General features: G+C 43.1%; 1 protein-coding gene across 4 annotated transcripts in view; it reads left to right on the top strand.

The window, feature by feature from the left end:
- PRICKLE2 (prickle planar cell polarity protein 2) overlaps positions 1-20,081 on the top strand; it is a 352,734-nt gene that overhangs the window by 180,203 nt on the left and 152,450 nt on the right. Inside the window, exon 1 of one of the 4 annotated variants that reach the window (XM_069562274.1) lies at positions 17,720-17,773. The exons of the other annotated variants lie outside the window; for them this stretch is intronic. The gene's annotated coding sequence lies outside the window, so the exon portion shown is untranslated. Of the gene's footprint in view, positions 1-17,719; positions 17,774-20,081 lie in introns of those variants that run through there. 4 annotated transcript variants of the gene reach the window in all.

Here is a 20,081-nt window from a genome sequence, read left to right on the forward strand (position 1 = left end):
CATGATCCCGTTGCCTTCTAGCAGTGGTTCCCCTACAGTGTCCTAGAAAACACCTGTATGGCGAATGGTTCTTCTAAACAAGAAAGCAAAAACATGGTTCCATGTGTACTTGGAAGATGCAATACCCTATAACTCTTTTCTGATGCATCACAATTCATACTAGCATATTCAAGGCTCTGAGCCCTGGAGTAGGGAAACCTGTTTTAACTATGACTTCACACCTTCACTCATAGCTCAGTTAGTAAAGAATCCGTCTGCAATGCAGGAGACCTGGGTTTGATCCCTGCATTGGGAAGATCCCCTGGAGAAGGGAAAGGCTACCCACTCCAGTATTCTGGCCTGGAGAATTCCATGGACTATGCAGTCCATGGGATCGCAAAGCGTCAGACATGACTGAGCGACTTTGTCTTCACTTCACTTTGTACCTTCCCTCTAATGTGACCCCAGAACCCCTTTTGTAGCCTGACTCATTAGCATGCTGCAAACACACTTGGGGCAAATCTGTTACGCATCAGGATGTCAGCTCTTCTTTTAAGTAGCCTTTAGACAAGTCAGGAAAGATATACCCATTTGAATGCAGAGTTCCAAAGAATACCAAGGAGAGATAAGAAAGCCTTCCTCAGTGATCAATGCAAAGAAATAGAGGAAAACAATAGAATGGGAAAGACTAGAGATCTCTTCAAGAAAATTAGAGATACCAAGGGAACATTTCAGGCAAAGATGAGCACAATAAAGGACAGAAATGGTATGGACCTAACAGAAGCAGAAGATACTAAGAAGAGGTGGCAAGCATACACAGAACTATACAAAAAAGATCTTCATGACCCAGATAATCATGATGGTGTGATCACTCACTTGGAGCCAGACATCCTGGAATATGAAGTCAAGTGGGTCTTAGGAATCATTGCTATGAACAAAGCTAGTGGAGGTGATGGAATCCCAGTTGAGCTATTACAAATCCTAAAAGATGATGCTGTGAAAGTGCTGCACTCAATATGCCAGCAAATTTGGAAAACTCAGCAGTGGCCACAGGACTGGAAAAGGTCAGTTTTCATTTCAATCCCAAAGAAAGGCAATGCCATAGAATGCTCAAACTACCACACAATTGTACTCAACTCACACGCTAGCAAAGTAATGCTCAAAATTCTCCAATCCAGGCTTCAGCAATATGTGAACTATGAACTTCCAGATGTTCAAGCAGGATTGAGAAAAGGCAGAGGAACCAGAGATCAAATTGCCAACATCCCTTGGATCATCAAAAAACCAAGAGTTCCAGAAAAACATCTGCTTTATGGACTGTGCCAAAGCCTTTGACTGTGTGGATCACAACAAACTGTGAAAAATTCTTCAAGAGTTGGGAATATCAGACCACCTGACCTGCCTCCTGAGAAATCTGTATGCAGGTCAAGAAGCAACAGTTAGAACTGGACATGGAACAAGAAACTGTTTCCAAATAGGGAAAGGAGTACGTCAAGTTTGTATATTGTCACACTGCTTATTTAATTTACGTGCAGAGTACATATCATGAGAAATGCTGGACTGGATGAAGCACAAGCTGGAATCAAGATTGCCCGGGGAAATATGAATAACCTCAGCTATGCAAATGACACCACCCTTATGGCAAAAAGTGAAGAACTAAAGAGGCTCTTAAGGAAAGTGAAAGAAGAGAGTGAAAAGGTTGGCTTAAAGCTCAACATTCAGAAAAGTAAGATGATGCAATCCGGTCCCGTCACTTCAAGGCAAATACATGGGGAAACAATGGAAACAGTGAGAAACTTTATTTTCTTGGGCTCCAAAATCACTACAGGTCATGACTGCAGCCGTGAAATTAGAAGAGGCTTACTCCTTGGAAGAAAAGTTATGACCCACCTAGGCAGCATATTAAAAAGCAAAGACATTACTTTGCCAATGAAGGTCTGTTTAGTCAAAGCTTTGGTTTTTCCAGTAGTCATGTATGGATGTGAGAGTTGGACTACAAAGAAAGCTGAGTGCTGAAGAATTGATGCTTTTGAACTGTGGTGTTGGAGAAGACTCTTGAGAGTCCCTTGGACTGCAAGGAGATCTAACCAGTCCATCCTAAAGGAAATCAGTCCTGAATATTCACTAGAAGGACTGATGCTGAAGGTGCAACCCCAGTACTTTGTCCACCTGATGCAAAGAACTGACTCATTTGAAAAGATCCTGATGCTGGGAAAGATTGAAGGCAGGAGGAGAAGGGGACAACAAAGGATGAGATAGTTGGATGGCAGCACTGACTCAATGGACATGTATTTGAGTAAGCTCCGGGAGTTCTTGATGGACAAGGAAGCCTGGTGTGCTGCAGTCCATGGGGTCGCAAAGAGTCAGATATGACTGAGTAACTGAACTGAGACAAGTCACTCCTTCTCTGAATCTCACTTGCCTTTTCTGTGAAATGAGAATACAGAAAGTCCCCTAGATACAGATGAGTTCCCTTCTAATACTGTATTCCTAAGTCCAATTTGTTCATAAGTCCAACAAAGTTAGCCTAGGTACCCAACTAACACAATTGGCTATATAGTACTGGACTGTATGTAGTAGGTTTGCAATACTTTTCACACAAATAATACATGAAAAAGCAAACATACAGAAGCAGTAAAACATTTTAAATCATGCAATACAGTACCTTGAAAAACACAGTAGTATAGTACCACAACTGGTGTACAGGGGCTGGCATGGAGAGTTACTGATGGGAAGAGGGAGACGAGCTTGGAGATGGTAGAGCTGAAGGATCATTAACAGTAGGAGACAGGGCCAGGTGCATTTCACTCATGCCTGATGGTGATGGAACACATGTTCGCATGTTTGAAAGTTCGTAACCTGAAGGTTCATATGTACAGGACTTTCTGTAATAGTGAGACCTGCGTTACAGAGTTTTGGGTACTCTGTAGGCAAATAAACTAATAGATGCAGGGATCGCCTTCCACTGGCGAGGAACGTTTGCGTGAGTGCATCATTCCCTCCTTCCTGTGTTTTCCCCTTCGTTCAGCAGGCTTCTCTGTATCCTACTTGAGGCATCTTCCTCTTGCCTCAGTTTCCTTTGCTGCTCTTTCTCCTGAACTGCTCCTATCCGCTTCTTGTTCTCCCTTTTGTCTTCGTTTGCTCCCTTGCTGACATCATCCAGTCCATGGCTTCCTGCAATGACTTACATCCATGACTTCCTGCGAAGATTTACGTCTTCAGCCTGGACCTCTCTCCCGAGCTCCAGACTTAGTTGTGCTACTCTTTTCTGAGCGTCTTTATTAGGTGTTCAGTGAGCTTCTTGAACCTGACGTGTGAGAGCACAACTGGAGATATATTCTCCTACCCAAGGCTTTACCAGGGCAGCCAGTGCTGGCCTCCAGCCATCCAGTTGTTTGAGCTACAAGCTTTTGGCATCTTTGATCTTTATCTTTTCACGCAATCCCATGTCCAGTCTAGTGAAAATGAGTCTTTTTCCCTCAAAAACAGATCCCACATTGGACATGGGAGAGGGAGAGGGAAGACTGATGGAAAGGGAACTAGAAGTCACTTTCTTGGGTACAAAAACTGCTTTACGTTCTTGGTAGAGTATGATTTCATGGGTATAAGCATCTGTCAAAATGGATCAGACTCTGTGTAGAAGATATGTGTTTGACTGTAGGTAAATTACACCTCAGTAAGCAATGACAGAAAAGATGTTTATCCCCCCGGGAACACTGCTCACCTTCTCCACAGGCACAACTTTATACAGGTGACCATTGTTTCCCACTTTGATTACTCAGTAACCTTCCCAAATACCTACTGTTTTTAAAGCTTAAATCAGTTCTCACCCTTCCCCTGTGTAACAGCGTCCATCAGCTTCCCATCCAATAAGAACAAAATCCAAACACTTTAGCAAGAACTTTGAGATGCCTCCCTCTTCCTGCACTTGTAACAAAGCCTGACCCTAGTCTGCCTCTGCAAGGACGTCTTCCTCCCCAGTCATCCCCATGCTCCAGCCCCTCTGGCCCTTCACATCCAAGGTCCTGCCTGCCTCTGGGCCTTTGTATTTGCTCTTCTTCGTGCTTGGAATGCCCTTCCTCTAGAACCTGGCCTGGCCAGCAGCTTCTCATTATCAGCATCCTCAGCTTAAATGCCATTCTGCCAAGATGACTTCCTACCTGGCTTTGCTTTACTACTCTCAGCCTGCAACTCACTGTGTTTCTCTTTGCCACATCATGTTCTTTCTTTTTGTCCAGAGCATTTCTCAAGGTATAAAATATTTGTTTTTCTTGGTGATTACTGTCTGCCTCTCCCTAAATCCCTGACGGGCAGAAACTGTGTTACTCAATGTCCATCTTCAGTGTACAATTCATGCCACCTTGTAGGGGCTCACAGAGCTGCCTAACCATGACCTTGCTCAGGGTCTGACACAGAAACTGCAAGAAAATTGTTACTTAAAATAGATTGTTAAAGTACTTAATATACATTGTTAAATTAAGAATATTTTTATTATTGTTCTCGACTCCTTCCTTTTAGGGGATGGAGGTATGACTGATAAGCTTCATAGCCTCATTGATTCCATGTACTTAATGTTTCTGATTTTCAGATTTTTTTAAAATTATGAAACAAGATCAGTGGTAGTTACCCCTTGTGGAAGTCTGTATACCCCACTGAGAAAGGTGTTCTTACAATAGAAGTGAGGCATCCATGTTTCATCACCTTCTAAAATTGCATCCCCAGCTAATGGTTTTCTTTGAAGACCCCGAGCTTCTGAACTTTCCTGCTGGGGAAGTTTGATCAGATGCAGCTGCTGCTCAGGGATTTCACTCAAAATGCAAAGATTTAAAAAGTCAACTGCAGTTTCCATGAATGGCTTTGGAACTCAGAAGGCAGTAAATACATGTATATTTTAATTTGTTGGAGAAAATTATGCCCAGAGAACAAAGATTAGACTGCATGTAGAGTGCCCCAAATCCTCCCCTCTCTGCTCCCCAAAGCTCTCACCATCATTGCTGGAGTTCTGGTTTAAAAATCAGAGCAAAGGTTGTGCATTCTAGAAATGGAGGTGGGGAGGAAGTCAATAAATATTGGTGGGCATGAGAACATCCTTTTGGGGCAAGAAGAAAATAATACAGATGTTTCTGAAAACCCACAAGCCATGGTTTATTTATTTGGATTGTCTGTTGAGTTACTAGGACAGGAATAGTACATAGATCTTATTTGCCTGGAGCTCTGGTTAAGGACTGCTACTGCTAAGTCGCTTCAGTCGTGTCCGAATCTGTATGACCCCATAGACGGCAGCCCACCAGGCTTCCCTGTCCCTGGGATTCTCCAGGCAAGAACACTGGAGTGGGTTGCCATTTCCCTCTCCAGTGCAGGAAAGTGAAAGTGAAAGTGAACTTGCTCAGTTGTGTCCGACTCTAAGCGACCCCATGGACTGCAGCCTACCAGGCTCCTCCATCCATGGGATTTTCCAGGCAAGAGTACTGGAGTGGGGTGCCATTGCCCTGTCAGAGCTTGGGGGATTGTGCTGTGATTGATTAGCAATGTCTGCCATGGGCAAGAACCATGTCTGGTTTTACACATAAAGAATTGTTAGATTTTGAAGGCCCTCTGGAGCTCATCCCATCCAGCTCTTGATGATAACTACTATGCTGTGGTGGTTGCTGCTGTTCAGTCACTAAGCTGTGTCCATCTCTTTGCGACCCCATGGACTGCAGCTCACTAGGCTTCCCTGAGCTTCGTTGTCTCCTTGGAGTTTCCTCAAACTCCTGTCCATTGAGTCAGTGATGCCATCCAACCATCTCATCCTCTGTGTTTGGGAGGATTTAAAAAAGTAATCATGAACTTGGCAAAGTAATAACTCTTAAGTTTTTAGGCCTTTGTCCCCTTGTGGGTATCATCAGTGTTGTCAACATGGCAGACTGCAGATCTTCCTAGGACTGCTTGCTGGGATCTTCCTGTGAAGTTTGGGAAATTCTGCATCACTATAGCCCCTTCTCCAAGAAACATAAAGCACAATAAACATACTAAAGGTCTTGAGAAGTCCAAGTGTAAAGAAACCTGAGATTAATTCCCAAACCTGTGTGATCCCAGGATGCTTCTCAGGGACTCCTGTGGCCAGCTTATAAAATATTGTTTACACGATGGTGTATAAATGTTTAGTTAAGGCAGAGTATGTTCATTTCCTATGGCTGCTTTACCAAGTGTCCATAAATTGCCTGGCTTAAAGCAGGAGTTTATCCTCTCATTGTTCTGGATGTCGGATGTTTGAAAACCAGTGTGTTGGCAGGGCCGTACTCCCTCCAGAGGCTCTGAGAGAGAACTTGTTCTTTGCCTCTTCCGGGTCCTGACACTGCCAGCAGCCCTTGGCGTCCCTTGGTCTGCGGCCACATCGCCGTGATGTCTGCTTCCATCTACGCATCGTCTTCTCCTCTGCATGTGCTACGTCTCTCTCTGCCTTACTCTAATGAGGACACGTATGCAGTGACACGTAGGACCCAACCAGCTGAGCTGGCATAACTTTCTCCTTTCAAAATCCTCATTTAATTATATCTGCAAGGACCCTTTTTCCAAATAAGGTAGCATTCACAGGTTCTAGGACTTAAGACATGGACGTATTTTTAGGGGGATAGTTTTCAACCCTCCAAGGGCATGTTGACTCAAAAGTCAGGAGACTTGAATCCAGCTCTCATTTTGCCAAGAACTTTCCCTGATTTGCACCCCATCCATATGCTTAAATCAGATCAGGGTGCATGTCTTTACTGCTCAGAACCTCAGTTTCTTCCACTGTAAAATGGGATGTCATTGCATATACTTCATAGTTTTATTATAGAGATTAAATAATACTTGTACAGTGTTGGGCACAGGTGAACATTGAGTAAACATTAGTTTATTACTGTAATTATATATATTTGCTATTGTTGCAGCTACTAACATTATTATTGTATCCCTTCTCTTTGAACCTTATGGTCAAATGAATTTATGTGGGTGTCTCATCCCTGAAATATCCAGGGCTTCTTTCAAAACTAGCAAACTATGATTCCCTGTCTGTTAGAGGTCACATTGTATGTTTTGAATCTTTTCAAATGAACATATCCTGTGCTTATAAAGGGAACACAGCCCTGTCACCAGCACACAGATTAAGAATGAAACGTCACCAGTGTCAGAGTGGCCCCTCCTGCCCCTACCTTTCTTCTAGCGTGATAGGTTTTGCCTGTTTTTGTACTTGACTCTAATGGAATCATACTCTTTTTGTACCTGGGTTTTTTCCATTCAACATTCTGTTAAGTGAGATTCAGTCATTTTGTTGTATGTGGTTGTAGATCATTCATTATAATTGTAAAGAATTCTGTTTTTAAGTAAATCACAATGTATCCATTCCATCCCCCCACCCCATGGGCATTTGGTTAGTTTTTAGTTAGAGACTATTACACAGAATGCTGCAAGAGACATTCAGATATATCCTCCTGGGGATCATTTAGTGCTGAGACAAAATACATGATAACTGTTAATCAGAAACTCTCTCCCCCACCTCCCACTCCAACTGCCTGCTTCAGATTCTTTGCAACATGAATAACTCATAACCAGGGCTCATGGATGATCTAAAGGAGCTGATCCCTTTCCCGGGCTTACCCAGCACCTCCTAAGCCGTTGGCGAAGCCTCCCTTTCCTTGATGTGTTGAAATCTTTTGAACCTCCACACTTTCCAGAGTGCTTTCCCTTGGCCTGCCTTCCAAGGGGCTGAGCCTGGATGTGGTAATTCGAAAGAGTCAACACCCAGCCAGAGACAAGGCTCTGTCTCCCAGCGTTCCACTCAGGGCCACCTCATTCATTTACTCACACCCCCATGCCAGTGCCAAGCCCTCTCTTCCCAGCGCGGGCTGCATGAGTCCCTTTCTTTCCCCATCTGGAGCCTCTGCTGCACTTCTGCGCCTTCATTTCATACTCCCAAGCCTTTGAAACAACTCACTCTTACAGATTAGAGCATGTCCAACTGAAGATTGGGGGTAGAAGGGTGGAGAAAGGAGCAGACAGACTGGCTGAGAAATGTGTGCATGAGCCAGAAACTTGGCACCATTGCCCAAAAAGGTTGAGAGATGCCAGTTTAACTCAGCCATGTAATTTTCCTTTTGCTGGAGAAGGTTGGAACTCACGTTTGAACTGCTCCTGAACTGCTCCGTGAGAGGCTCTTACTAGATGCCCAGATTGAGTCTGGCCACGATTGAAGCATTACTACCATGTGGCGAATGGTGGAATCATACATGTGTCTTTGCCCAAGGTTCCATTTATTTGCACCAGATGGGCAATTTACGCCAGTCACATCTGGAGTTAGGTAGGGAAATGTAGGAAGGATAGCGGGCCCAGTTTCCAAAACATTCTAGAGAGATGTAAATGAAATTAGCCTTGTCTTATCCCTTTGTGTTACTCACTGTGTCCCTCTTTTGGCTAGGTGGCCTTAAAGATACATGTCTGTGACTGGTGGAGTGGGAAACAATGTATTGTGTCTTTGTTATGCTTGTTATGTTTACTTTTTATTGCCTGGTGACCAAGAAGTATCAAAGAAAGTGGAGATGCTTGGGAAGGGTGAGGTTAACTGGAAGATTTTTTTTTACTAAGTCAACAAAGAATTAAGCCATACTTTTCCGTAGGGTTATAATATCTTGTGAAAAGGAACAAATAATAGAGTAACTTCAGTGCCAAGCTTTTTAGGAGATTTAATTATAATAATAGCTGTCATTTATTGAGCATTTTCTATAAGATTAGCAGTGTATTTAGAACTTGTCTATATCATGGGTCAACAGATGTTTTCTGTAAAGAGCCAGATAGTAAATATTTTACATTTTGCAGGACAAGGCAAAATCAAGGACAGTTTGTAGGTACTTAAGTAATGAAAAAGCAGATTTCCACCACATTTTTTATTGAAAAATTCAAAATATGATAACAGATGAGTATAACTTTTTCATAATACAGGTGTACTAATGAAAAGGATAGAATTCTTTTTTGAGCTGGTGGGGATTAAAGTTATCATTTCCTCTAAGATTGATTGCAAATGTTCATCTCTAAAAATCACTCTTAACTCCTGAGCCACACAGAAACAGGTGGTGGACTGGATTTGGCCTGCAGGGTATAGTTCTATTTACATTATTGCTGAGCTTAATTTATCAGTAATGATGAAGCTGAGCTGCACAGGACCGAGAAAACCTTACCAGTGGCATAGATTAGTTGGCATGTATTTCTCTCCCTATGAAAGGATTTTAGAGATGGATGTACAGGGCTGGTCTGGCAGTTTCACTATGTCAAAGAGACCTAGGCTTCTCTTTTCCAGCCCTGCTAACCTCAGGATATGTTTCTGTTCCTCAGGGTCGTTGCACTGTCCCAGCTGCTGCACCACATCTGTATTCCAGACAGCAAAACACAAAGTGAGAAAAAGAGTATCTGCTCTTTCTTTTTTTAATCTCTTGGGGCTTTTCTTTGAAGTATAGTTAATTTAGAATGTTACTTAGTTTCAGCTGTACAGCAAAGTGATTCAGTTATACACACACATACAAACATACATTCTTTTTCAGATTGTTTTCCGTTAGGTTATTATAAAATACTGAGCATAGCTCCCTGTGCTATGCAGTAGGTCCTTGTTGGCTATCTGTATTATATACAGTAGTGTATAAATGTTAATCCAAAACTCCTAATTTACCCCCCCCCCTCCCGCATCTACTGTATTTTAAGGAGATTCTCCAAGTCCCACCCAAACCCACTGTCATCTTCTTGGCCAGAACGTGGTCACGTGACCAGACAGCTCTGCATAAGAGGCAGGGCAATGTAGTGTCTCCTCCAGCTGTTAATGCGTGTAGACAATGACTGCAATCCTGTTCCTGAGGGGGCAGGAGAGAAGCTGGGACAGGCAGGAAGAGAGCGTTGGAGAGACGGGTATCTTCCCCAAGGTCTTGTGGGAGCAGACTGGATTTGAACGGGGTCAGCCCAGCCTGCCGTTCACTTCTCCCCATCCTGTGACTGCCCTTAAGCTTTGCCGGGAGGAACACATGCACAAATGTAAGAATGAGGTGACAGGTGATTTTTACCCTTGCTCCCTCCAAAGACATTCCCAAGGTACCTATAAGAAAAAATGATGACCGTCATCCTTCAGTGGAGAACCCTGTGAAGACTGAACCAGGTCACATGGCTGTAGTTGAAGCCTAAACCCAGCCTCCTACCTCCCCCTAAACATTAGTGTATATCTGGAGATCCTGCCAAACCGTCTGTCCATCACAGAGACCAGGAAACAAGAGCAGCAACCAACCCGCTGAGGCATGGACCCAGAGAGGACACTGGCGGACCTTGCTGTAAGCCCACCGACCTACCGCACTGCATGAAAGCAAGGATGTGGCAGTGAGGAAACAGTGCCTGGATGTGCGGCCCCTTAAAGTGACCCTTCTCACTGCTCTGGCTGCGAATTTAGCCAACAGGTTCCCAGCTTCTTATGCTGAGTGGGAAGCTATGTATGAAGTTTCAGATACTTTCCACATTCAACATAAAATTCATATGTAGAAGGAATCTGAAACTTCATATTTTTGTATCTACATATTTATGTATGTATACGTATATAAATACGTGTATATGCTTATATGTGTAGTATGTAGATATGGATATAGATAAGGATATGGGTATCCAGCTGAGAGAGCATTTGAGTGCTTTAGTGTGTTAATCACTTGGTTGTGTCCGACTCTCTGTGACCCCATGAACTGTAGCCTACCAGGATCCCCTGTCCATGGGATTTCCCAGGCAATAATACTTGAGTAGGTTGCCGTTTCCTCCTCCAAGGGATCTTCATGAGCTAGGGATTGAACCGGGGTCCCCTGCATTGCAGACAGATTGTTTACCATCTGAGCCAGCAGGGCCTAGTATATCTGAGTGCTTGCCAAATGCCAGATCATTACTGTCACTTAATGTCACAGTAGTCCTTTGGGGTACCATCATCATCTCCATTTTAAAGATGAGAAAATACAGTATTGAGAACTTAAATAATCTTATCTAAGACCACACAGCTAGTAACCTAGGCATTTAGACTTGAGATTTCACTTTTAATTCTGTTGTTCCTGATTATAATACTGAAGGCACCCTGTGAGACAAAAGCTGTACTAGCGTCTTCAACAGAGCTCATGGAATTACAAAGGGAGGAATGATTCATTTTGACTTGGGAGGTATAGGGAAAGCTTCCCAGAGGTGGTGACATTTGATCTGGACTCAAAAAATGATTAGGGCCATGTGGGTGGGAAGGATGAAATCTGCCGAGACAAATTATTGTTGGCCAAAGATATGATACTGGGCTTCCCTGGTGGCTCAGTGGTAAAGAATCTGCCTGCCAATGCAGAAGGTGCGAGTTCAACCCCTGGGTTGGGAAGATTCCCTGGAGAAGGAAACAGCAACCCACTCCAGTATTCTTGCCTGGAAAATCCCATAGACAGAGGAACTTGGCGAGCTGTAGTCCACGGGGTTGCCAAAGAGTTCGACATAGTGACTAAACAACAACAAAGCTATTGTATAATATACTATAATAATAACAACTAGCCCTGGTTGGTTAGGAGGTGAGAAATGGGTTTCGTGCCCTGTCTTCTGTGCACCTTCCTCTGACTGTTACCATCACCCTAGAAATAGCTGATCCATATTCCTAAGGTGGCGTCTTGTCTTGCTGTGTTTCAGGGTTGTCTGTCACACTCGGGGACAGGGGCAAAGCCTCTCTCCAAGTAGATGTCTTGCACTGAGTGGTGATGGTCTGGTATCAAATGGTTTGGTCCTCACTGAACTGTATTCATGACTCAGGTATATCTAAACCTTCTGTGTGTTAGCTTAAAGGAATCTATCTCATCAATTAAAAGGGAGGTGGGAGTAGGTTTTAGTAATGAGGCTCCTGTGTGGCTCTTGCATCACCAAGCTAAGGAGAGACCGTTAAATATTTAGTGGATTGTTGCATTAACATTTTCACTGTGCCTCCTGTGGACTTTGGAACTCTCTGGACAATGCAGTTGTCTATCGCCAAGCCAGAGATGGGAACATTGGTTGCACCACAGTTTACACCCCTGTGATCAGGAGCCTCTGTCCGTCTCAGGGCCCCAGAGAGATGCTATTAATCATCATCAGTTGCTCAGGGAGACTGTGGAAGGTGCAGAGTGAGATGCCCAGGCACTGAAGGAGCATCAGGTGCCCCACCTGGAAACGCCTCCTGTGAGATCAGCCAGCCTCACTGATGCACATTTCAAGTTGCCCTTCAGCTTTTTTTCCTCAAGGTCACTGTTTCTCGAGAATTTTGTTTATGACTGTTTTTTACTTATTTTTGTTTTGTTGGAGTACAATGTCATGTTAGTTTCAGGTATATAGCACAGTGATTCAGTTATACATAGGTATACATATATATACATATATATATATGTATTCTTTTTCAGATTGGTTTCCCTTATAGGTTAGATTATTACAAGATATTGAGTGTAGATAAACTGATAAACCAGGGTAAGATGTAGATCCTTGCTGCTTTTTTTTTTCCTCCTTCTCAGTTGAAAGGATTCTTTAAACGGAGCTGTGTCCTCCTGGGTGATAGACTGCAGGTCTCTCAGCAGGTCCAGCATTTGTTCACCTTCCAAATAAGGCATGCTGTAGGTACTCCAGCCCCCGAGAGGTCTTGAGCTGGTCAAGGAGTCAATTATTATGCATTAAAAAGCAATTTGTCATCTAGCGTTGTGAACTTTTGTGTTATTTTTAGGCCCGTCTTTTAATTTATGTGGCATGCAAGGGCGGGGTTTCTCCCGTGAACTTCTGGAGGGTTGATGGAAGAATAACCAGGGTGAGGGTGAAGAGACAAGTGTGGGTAGGACTCTGAATAACTTTGTGATAATCCAAAAATTCAGTAGTTTGAAGCAAGGACTTTGGAGTCAAATAACACTTCAGATCCCAGCTCTGCAACTTGTCGTTTTTATGACGTTCACTGGGTTCCTTGCACCCCTGAAGTTTCAGTTTCTTTACCTATAATGTGGACTAATTATAGTGTCTACCTCAGCAAATGGCTTGGAGGACAAAATGAAATAATGCACATAAAGCCATTTGTGGAATACTTGGTACTTAGCAATTACTTCATAATTGATACCTTTATTAGTATTTCTTGAACTTTTCATTTCAACCTAGAACTGTCTAGCCTTTGAACTTCCTGTAAGGCCAGATGGGAGATGCATCTTTAATGATGAAAATATGGAAATCCAAACTGGAGGTGTGAAAAAGAGGTCATTTAATCTAGGGGTTTGCATATTCTGGCCCTCTGGCCATATCTAGCCTGCAGTTTTGTTTTTTTTAAGTAAAGTTTCCTTGGAACATATCTGTGCCCTTTCATGCATGTATTATCTGTGGCTTTTGTCATACTGCAGGGACAGTTAAGTAGTTGTGACAGAGACTCTATGAACTACATGGCCCTCAGAACCTAAAATATTTTTTCGCTGAGCCATTATTTTAAAATTGTTGACCCCTGGTCTAATCCACTGAGGTTTTACCCCTGTCAGTCAGTTCAGTCGCTCAGTTGTGTTCGACTCTTTGCGACCTCATGGACTGCAGCACACCAGACTCCCCTGGTGTCCACCACCAACTCCCAGAGCTTGCTCAAACTCATGTCCATTGAGTCAGTGATGCCATTCAACCATCTCCTCCTCTGTCATCCCCGTCTCCTCCTGCCTTCAATCTTTTCCAGCATTAGGGTCTTTTCCAATGAGTCAGTTCTTTGCATCAGGTGGCCAAAGTATTGGAGCTTCAGCTTTAGCATCAGTCCTTCCAATGACTGATTTCCTTTAGGATGGACTGGTTTGATCTCCTTGCAGTCCAAGGGACTCTCAAGAGTCTTCAGAGGAAGGCAAAGACTTGTGGAGATAAGCAGCCAAGTCTCTAAGGTGAATTCCCCGACCCCTGTGCCGGTGCTCCCCCCATTAAGCAGGCTGCCTTCTGGCTTGGCAAAGAAGGGGATTATACAAGGTACAGAGAAAAGCTCCTGCCACTTGAACACTGTTCCAAATAGACCAGCAAATGGCCAGCAAATAGACCAATTGTGTCACAGAGGAAATGTTCTCCTAGAGGTACAAGATGAGCACTGAGATGATGCAGGATGGCACCCACCCCTCCGTTACCATATCAGCTGAAGTTGTTCTAATCTCATGCTCAATTTTCTCCAGCCAGGCAACCCATGGGTGGGGAGGGGACACACTTCCAACTCTTCCCTCCAGTATGTGGTTGCAGTGGGTGGGCATAGTTGATGATGACCAAGTATGAACCTTCCTGGGAGAGAAAGGTGGTGGGGGAGGTCATTTTCATAGGCTTTTTTGATTCAGAGTCTGTCCCCATCTTTTGATTGCCTTATATTTTTCCTTGTGTTATTTACTGCATGAAGCACTTCACTTATTCCTCCCAACAGCCTTACAAGGTAGGAAACTATTGATACCATACATTTACAGGGGAGGAATAGAAGCTCACAGTGATTCATGATTTGTTCAAGGTCCCAAAGTCAGTGGTGGAGCCAAGCCTGAATGAAGCCTGTCAGATTCCAAAGAAAGGAAGGCACGTACTGGAAGTAAGGGAAGAATGTTAGCTTGAGTGCAGGCTATGCCTATTATTATTGTTAATACTGAGATCATCTTGGGTTGACTCAAATACATTTTTAAACTCTTTGCTATAATGTCTCCAGTGTGTTCCATTAAAATGTGAGTTCACCCATAGGAAGGTCAGACCAGACAGGCAATAAATCATGTCTGTGTGCAAAGTGGCGAGACCCCCATCCTTAGTACAGGGCAGAGGAGTATGTCTGTCATGTTCATCTATGTGTCCCTAAACCCTCGAACAGAGCCTGGTGTATATTAGGAGCTTAGTAAATATTTGTGGAGTGTGGACAAACTGGATGGGGAATGTTATAAGTTAAAATACCCAAATGTAACGGGGTTGCTCTGCGGCAAAAGAAAACCCAACCTGGGCGAAGGGGTCCAGACGCAGACCTGGAGATGGAAAGCTTCAGGCTTGCCAGTCAGGAGAAGTGGCAGTGGGTAACAGACACCCAGATGTGAGCAAGTCCCAGGCTCTGATGGCTCCTCATACTTCTCTGCCCTGTGTGCAAAATGGACTCTGCCTCTGGACAGAAATGTTAAGGGGAACTTATGGCCGCTTTTCTCCTGCTAGAAAAGGAGAGCTGATTATAGGCTTGGAGGAGGCACACTGATACTGGCAGAGTGTCCAAGGCACAGAATTGAAACACACACGGCATGTCTGCTATGTCAGGGAACTCCAAGAAGGAGGAGAACCCTGGGGCTGGATCACAGGTATGGATGAGCCGGGGCAGGGGAGGTGCTACCGTGTGTAAGAGCTTGATGACCTGGGTGAGGATGGGGGCTTTCTCTCTGCTACAAGGGAAGCCCATAATAGGCCTCCTAGTCTTCGATAAATCAGGCCTGTCAAGTCAAACCAGTATAGACCAAGAGGGAGGTTATTGGCTCATGGAAATAGGAGTACTGAGGGACAGGGCTTGTTTCAGGCACCACTGGACCAATGCTATCATACTGCTTCATGGTGGCGCTCTCGCCTCATGTCTGCACTCCTATGTGCTGGCTTCATTTCTTTCTGCCCACCACCTCAGATGACCACTGGCAGCTTCAGAACCAAGAATACAGGTATTTCAGGATGAGGCTTTTTCACTCTTCCAGTCTGTTTATCATTATCCTCCCCACCAAAAAAAAAAACCATACAAAATACTGATTGGCCCTTGGCTTGATGACATGTACCCTCACATGCTAATAAGGGCAGGAGAGAACAGTGTGGAATGATCTAGTTGGTCAGTCTAGATCACGGGCCCCCTGCAGAGAAGGTAAACATGGCCTCTACTGCTCAGTGCTTCTCAGCCAGTGTGACCCTCTTCTCCTCACTCAGGGAACATGAGTCAAAGTCCTTACACATTTTGATGTTCATAATTGGGAGGAGGGATACCTGGCACCTACTGAGTAGAGGCCAGGGATACTGCCAGACATCGAATAGCATACAGGGCAGCCCCCCACAAGAAAGAATTATTTGACCCAAAATATCAATAATTGAGAAATGGAAATACCCTTCTAAGAATATGTTTCCATTAGGTGACTGGTAATGCAGACCCAGTAACAATCTGGCTCTGGTGGCCTTCCAAGGTACTTGCTGTTTGGTGACACCGTGGTTGGAAGGTAAAAGCGGTGGGGAAGAGAAGCAGAATTGAACGCTGGCCATTGCTCTTTAAAAGATTTCAGACCTTGTGCAAGTCCAAGTCCTTATATGTTTTAAGCTTCTGTTTTCTATTCAGGAAAATGGATGGGAAAACTCCCATCTCACCCAGGGGCTGGAAGCATTGAAATCAGAGCCCCATGTCGTGAGTTTACTCATTCTAGTGGAGAGCCTCTGTGGGCGGGGTGCCTTGCTACAATCAGTGTTCCACAAAACAGTTTCTGCCCTCAAGTGAAAGTCGCTCAGTCGTCTCCGACTGTTTGCAACCCCATGCACTATAGAGTCCGTGGCATTTTCTAGGCCAGAATCCTGGAGTGGGTAGCCTTTCCCTTCTCCAGGGGATCTTCCCAACCCAGGGATCAAACCCAGGTCTCCCACATTGCAGGCTGATTTTTTTTACCAGCTGAGCCACAAGGGAAGCCCAAGAATACTGGAGTGGGTAGCCTATCCCTTCTGAGGATCTTCCTGACCGAAGAAGATCGAACCAGGGTCTTCTGCATTGCAGGCAGATTCTTTATCAGCTGGGCTATCAGGGAAGCTCTGCTGCCCTCAAGGAGCATCCATTAGAATGTGGGTGATAGTAACATAAATAGTACAAGACTGCAAGTCGACAAATATTACCTAAAAGATGGGAGTGCGATTCAGACCTGGATAATGGAATGCTCTAGGAATGGAACAGAGTGGATGAGCTGTGGGGTTCAAGAAAAAGGGGGAAGTAGTCATGAAGGCATTTACTGTATAACTTTGCTGCAGTTGGGGGTTGAGCCTTGAGGTTAAGAATGGTTAAGTTGTATGGTTTCTTGCGAATAATCTTCACACTGAGCCTCTGTTTGACAAGCCCATGACTAGTATTCCAGTTAGTACTAACTGCTGTTTGGCTAATTTTCTTCTCAGATTGTTGCTGTATTTATATTCTCTTAGAGAAAGGGTAAAGATTATCAGTGTTTTAAAGGTAATAGATCATATTGAGGAAAAAATCTCATGTGTTTGTATATCAGAAGAGTTTCCTTTTTCTTTTTAATCAGTCTGAAATTACTGCTTTGGATGAGGAATCAAAAAATAACTTTCCTGAAGAGTTAAATTCTTAACTCAGCTTCACTTATGTTGAGTTACTAGCCAAAGTAGCGTGTTGTTATGGTGTCTATGAAGTTTGCTGTTAATTGTTTGATTCTGTTTTCTAAGAGAGCCCATCGGGGTAAAAGATTTGCTGCATTTTGCCATATGGAACAGTGGGAGTGAGTAAGGTTTTTTTTTAGAGGGAGATGCATTATCCAAGTGAAGGGCTGAGGTTTTCCAGCTGGATTTGTCTCACTGGCTTCACCTCTCACTCCTTTGATGTGAATGGTGATTGATCTGTGGTTCAAGTCACCACCTGCCTGACAACTAGAGAGGCTGACCTTTTGCTGTTTATGTGACAACGGACTTTAATTATTAGCCTGAATGTGTGGGTGTCCCCACACCCTCATACCACTTGCACATTAATTAACATCTTCCCGGTCCTTTGTGACTGGAAACTTATTGGAGAGGAGGAGCAATTTTCCTTTGGAGTTGACTGGTAAGGTTTTATTTATTTATTTATTTTTTTGCCTAATTATTTGCCATTTGGCCATTGTTAAATGCTTTCATTGAAATGAATAAGGGAAATGGAAGAGGAGTTGGGTGAAGCAGTGTTCTGCCAAGACAGATCATTAGCAAGAAGTTAGTAGGAATGACTCATGAAAATTAACTGATGTTAAGTGAATTATTTCTAATGTGAATTTTTATTTTCATCTGGTGAGAGGGTGGACCACCTTTTTTAAAAAAGAAGTATTATGTGTATAGCTTTCTGTTTCTAAATTTTTCAGGGAGTTAAGTTTCAGTTACATAAGTTTTATAGAGGATGGTTGGGGCTTTCAAGTTTTACAGATTAATGTGTGCAGACCACAGGAAGACTGTCAGTTTTCCTGACCCAACTAAGGAATGAGTAGCTGACTTCTCATTGGTGACAGGCTGGTGAAAACCAGTCCAGTTACCCAAAGTCACTTTGATCTCAAAATGATTTTACACAGCCACTTGTGTTTGAGGCCCATTAAAAAATGAAATTCCATGCTGTAACTCCTAATTAAATTAATTTTCTTAATTAAGAATCAGTTTGAGTTGTCAGCTCAGTGGTATCCCACACCAGAAGGCCTATCTCATGTGAAGTCTTTGTATCTCAACACACTGCTAAAGGAACTTCAGGGGGACAATAGTTCATTTTATCCTGTGTCACGGGTATGGCCCAGGTTACTTAACTTATGACCTATGGTACTTCAGTCTGTGCACTCTTGCTTTTGAAATAGTGTCTTATTAAGTAAGGAGAAAGAACTTTGTGCCTTGCTTCTAATTGCTGCAGAATTTTGCACAGCTAAACAATGGAACCAGAAGGATCCACCTACAATTAAAGCCTGATTCAGTAAGTTACAGAAGGTTATATATGATGCAAGACAAAAAAGGTTGTAAAATAAAGTCTTTATTCCCTGAAGATAATAGTCGTTTTAAAGTGCTGCTCTTTTTAAACCAGAATGTTTAAAGGTACTCTGTAGCCTATAAATCACATGGTAAGGTAGTATAAATAGGATGATATGGCTTAAAAAAAAACCTCACTTGTGTCTTATACATATTAAAATGCATGCATAGTAATAGCTGTAACTATTAAACTATATTTTAGGAGCTTTCTGTTTAAATGAGGATGAAAATATGATATAGATGATTAAAATGTATCATCTAATCAGGGAGCCTGGCCTGCCTGAGAAGGATTCTGAACTGGAAACTGACCATTCAAGAATTCTAGATTTTCGGTGCAGCTCTTCCAGTTCCTACTAACTAGTACTCTGGCTTTAGACTAGTCACATGATCTGTTTTGCTTTTAGGATTTTCATCTACAAAATGAGATGTTCAAATACGTGATTTTTTTTTTTTAATGAACTTCTTTTTGAGCCTTGAAGACCTCTCTCTGGTTAAATATTGGTAAGCTCTGGAATGAACCATGTGGATGAATCTTGCCCACTTTTTCCCTGGAACTCCTCATTGCATGCAAGGGGCAGGGAAACCTGAGAAGTTTGTGAACACACTGTCTATCTGAAACTTGATTGAAATGAATGTTGAAATGAAGGCAGAGGTATCAAATGGGAGAGCCAGACCACTAGCTAGCTGTGAGCTGGGCTTAACTCTTTAGGGAAGCCTTTGCTTCTTATGTTTATGCATCTGATTTAGTGGTTCTCAAAATGTGATCCTCAGATCTAGAGAATCAGCATTATCAGCACCTGGGAACTGGTTAGCAATGCAAATTCTCAGGCTTTGCCCACCTGAGACCCATTGCCAAGCAGAAACTCTGGGTGTGGGGACCTAGCAGTCTGCTTAACAAGTCTTCCAGGTGATTCTGTTGCACATGAAAATTTTAGAACCAGTGATCTAAGTTGAACCCAGACCGCAGGCATTATCAAATGGAGAAATAAGATCAATAAGAGAGAAAAGGGAATATTATTCTAATGTTAAATGGTGGAGATATAGGGGCTATAGGTTGGACCAGGGCTACCTAAGATGATAACTAAAGTCCTGTCCAACACCAGAGCTCTGATTTTAATAGCATCGCTAAGATCCCTTAGATCAAGTTTTAAAACTATGGCTATGGCCATGAGGTTTTCCAAGGAAGAGGTGTGCACACCAGAGGGAACATTTTTTTTTAATTTAAGTGTAGTTGATTTACAGTGTTTCAGGTGTATAGCAGCATGATTCAACTATATATGCATCTTCTTTTTCAGATGCTTTTCCATTGTAGATTATTAAGAGATGCTCAATTAGTTCCCAGGGGTATACAGTAGATCTTTTTTGTTTATCTTTTG

Source organism: Ovis canadensis, chromosome 19, assembly GCF_042477335.2.
Source record: "Ovis canadensis isolate MfBH-ARS-UI-01 breed Bighorn chromosome 19, ARS-UI_OviCan_v2, whole genome shotgun sequence".
Lineage (NCBI taxonomy): Eukaryota > Metazoa > Chordata > Mammalia > Artiodactyla > Bovidae > Ovis > Ovis canadensis.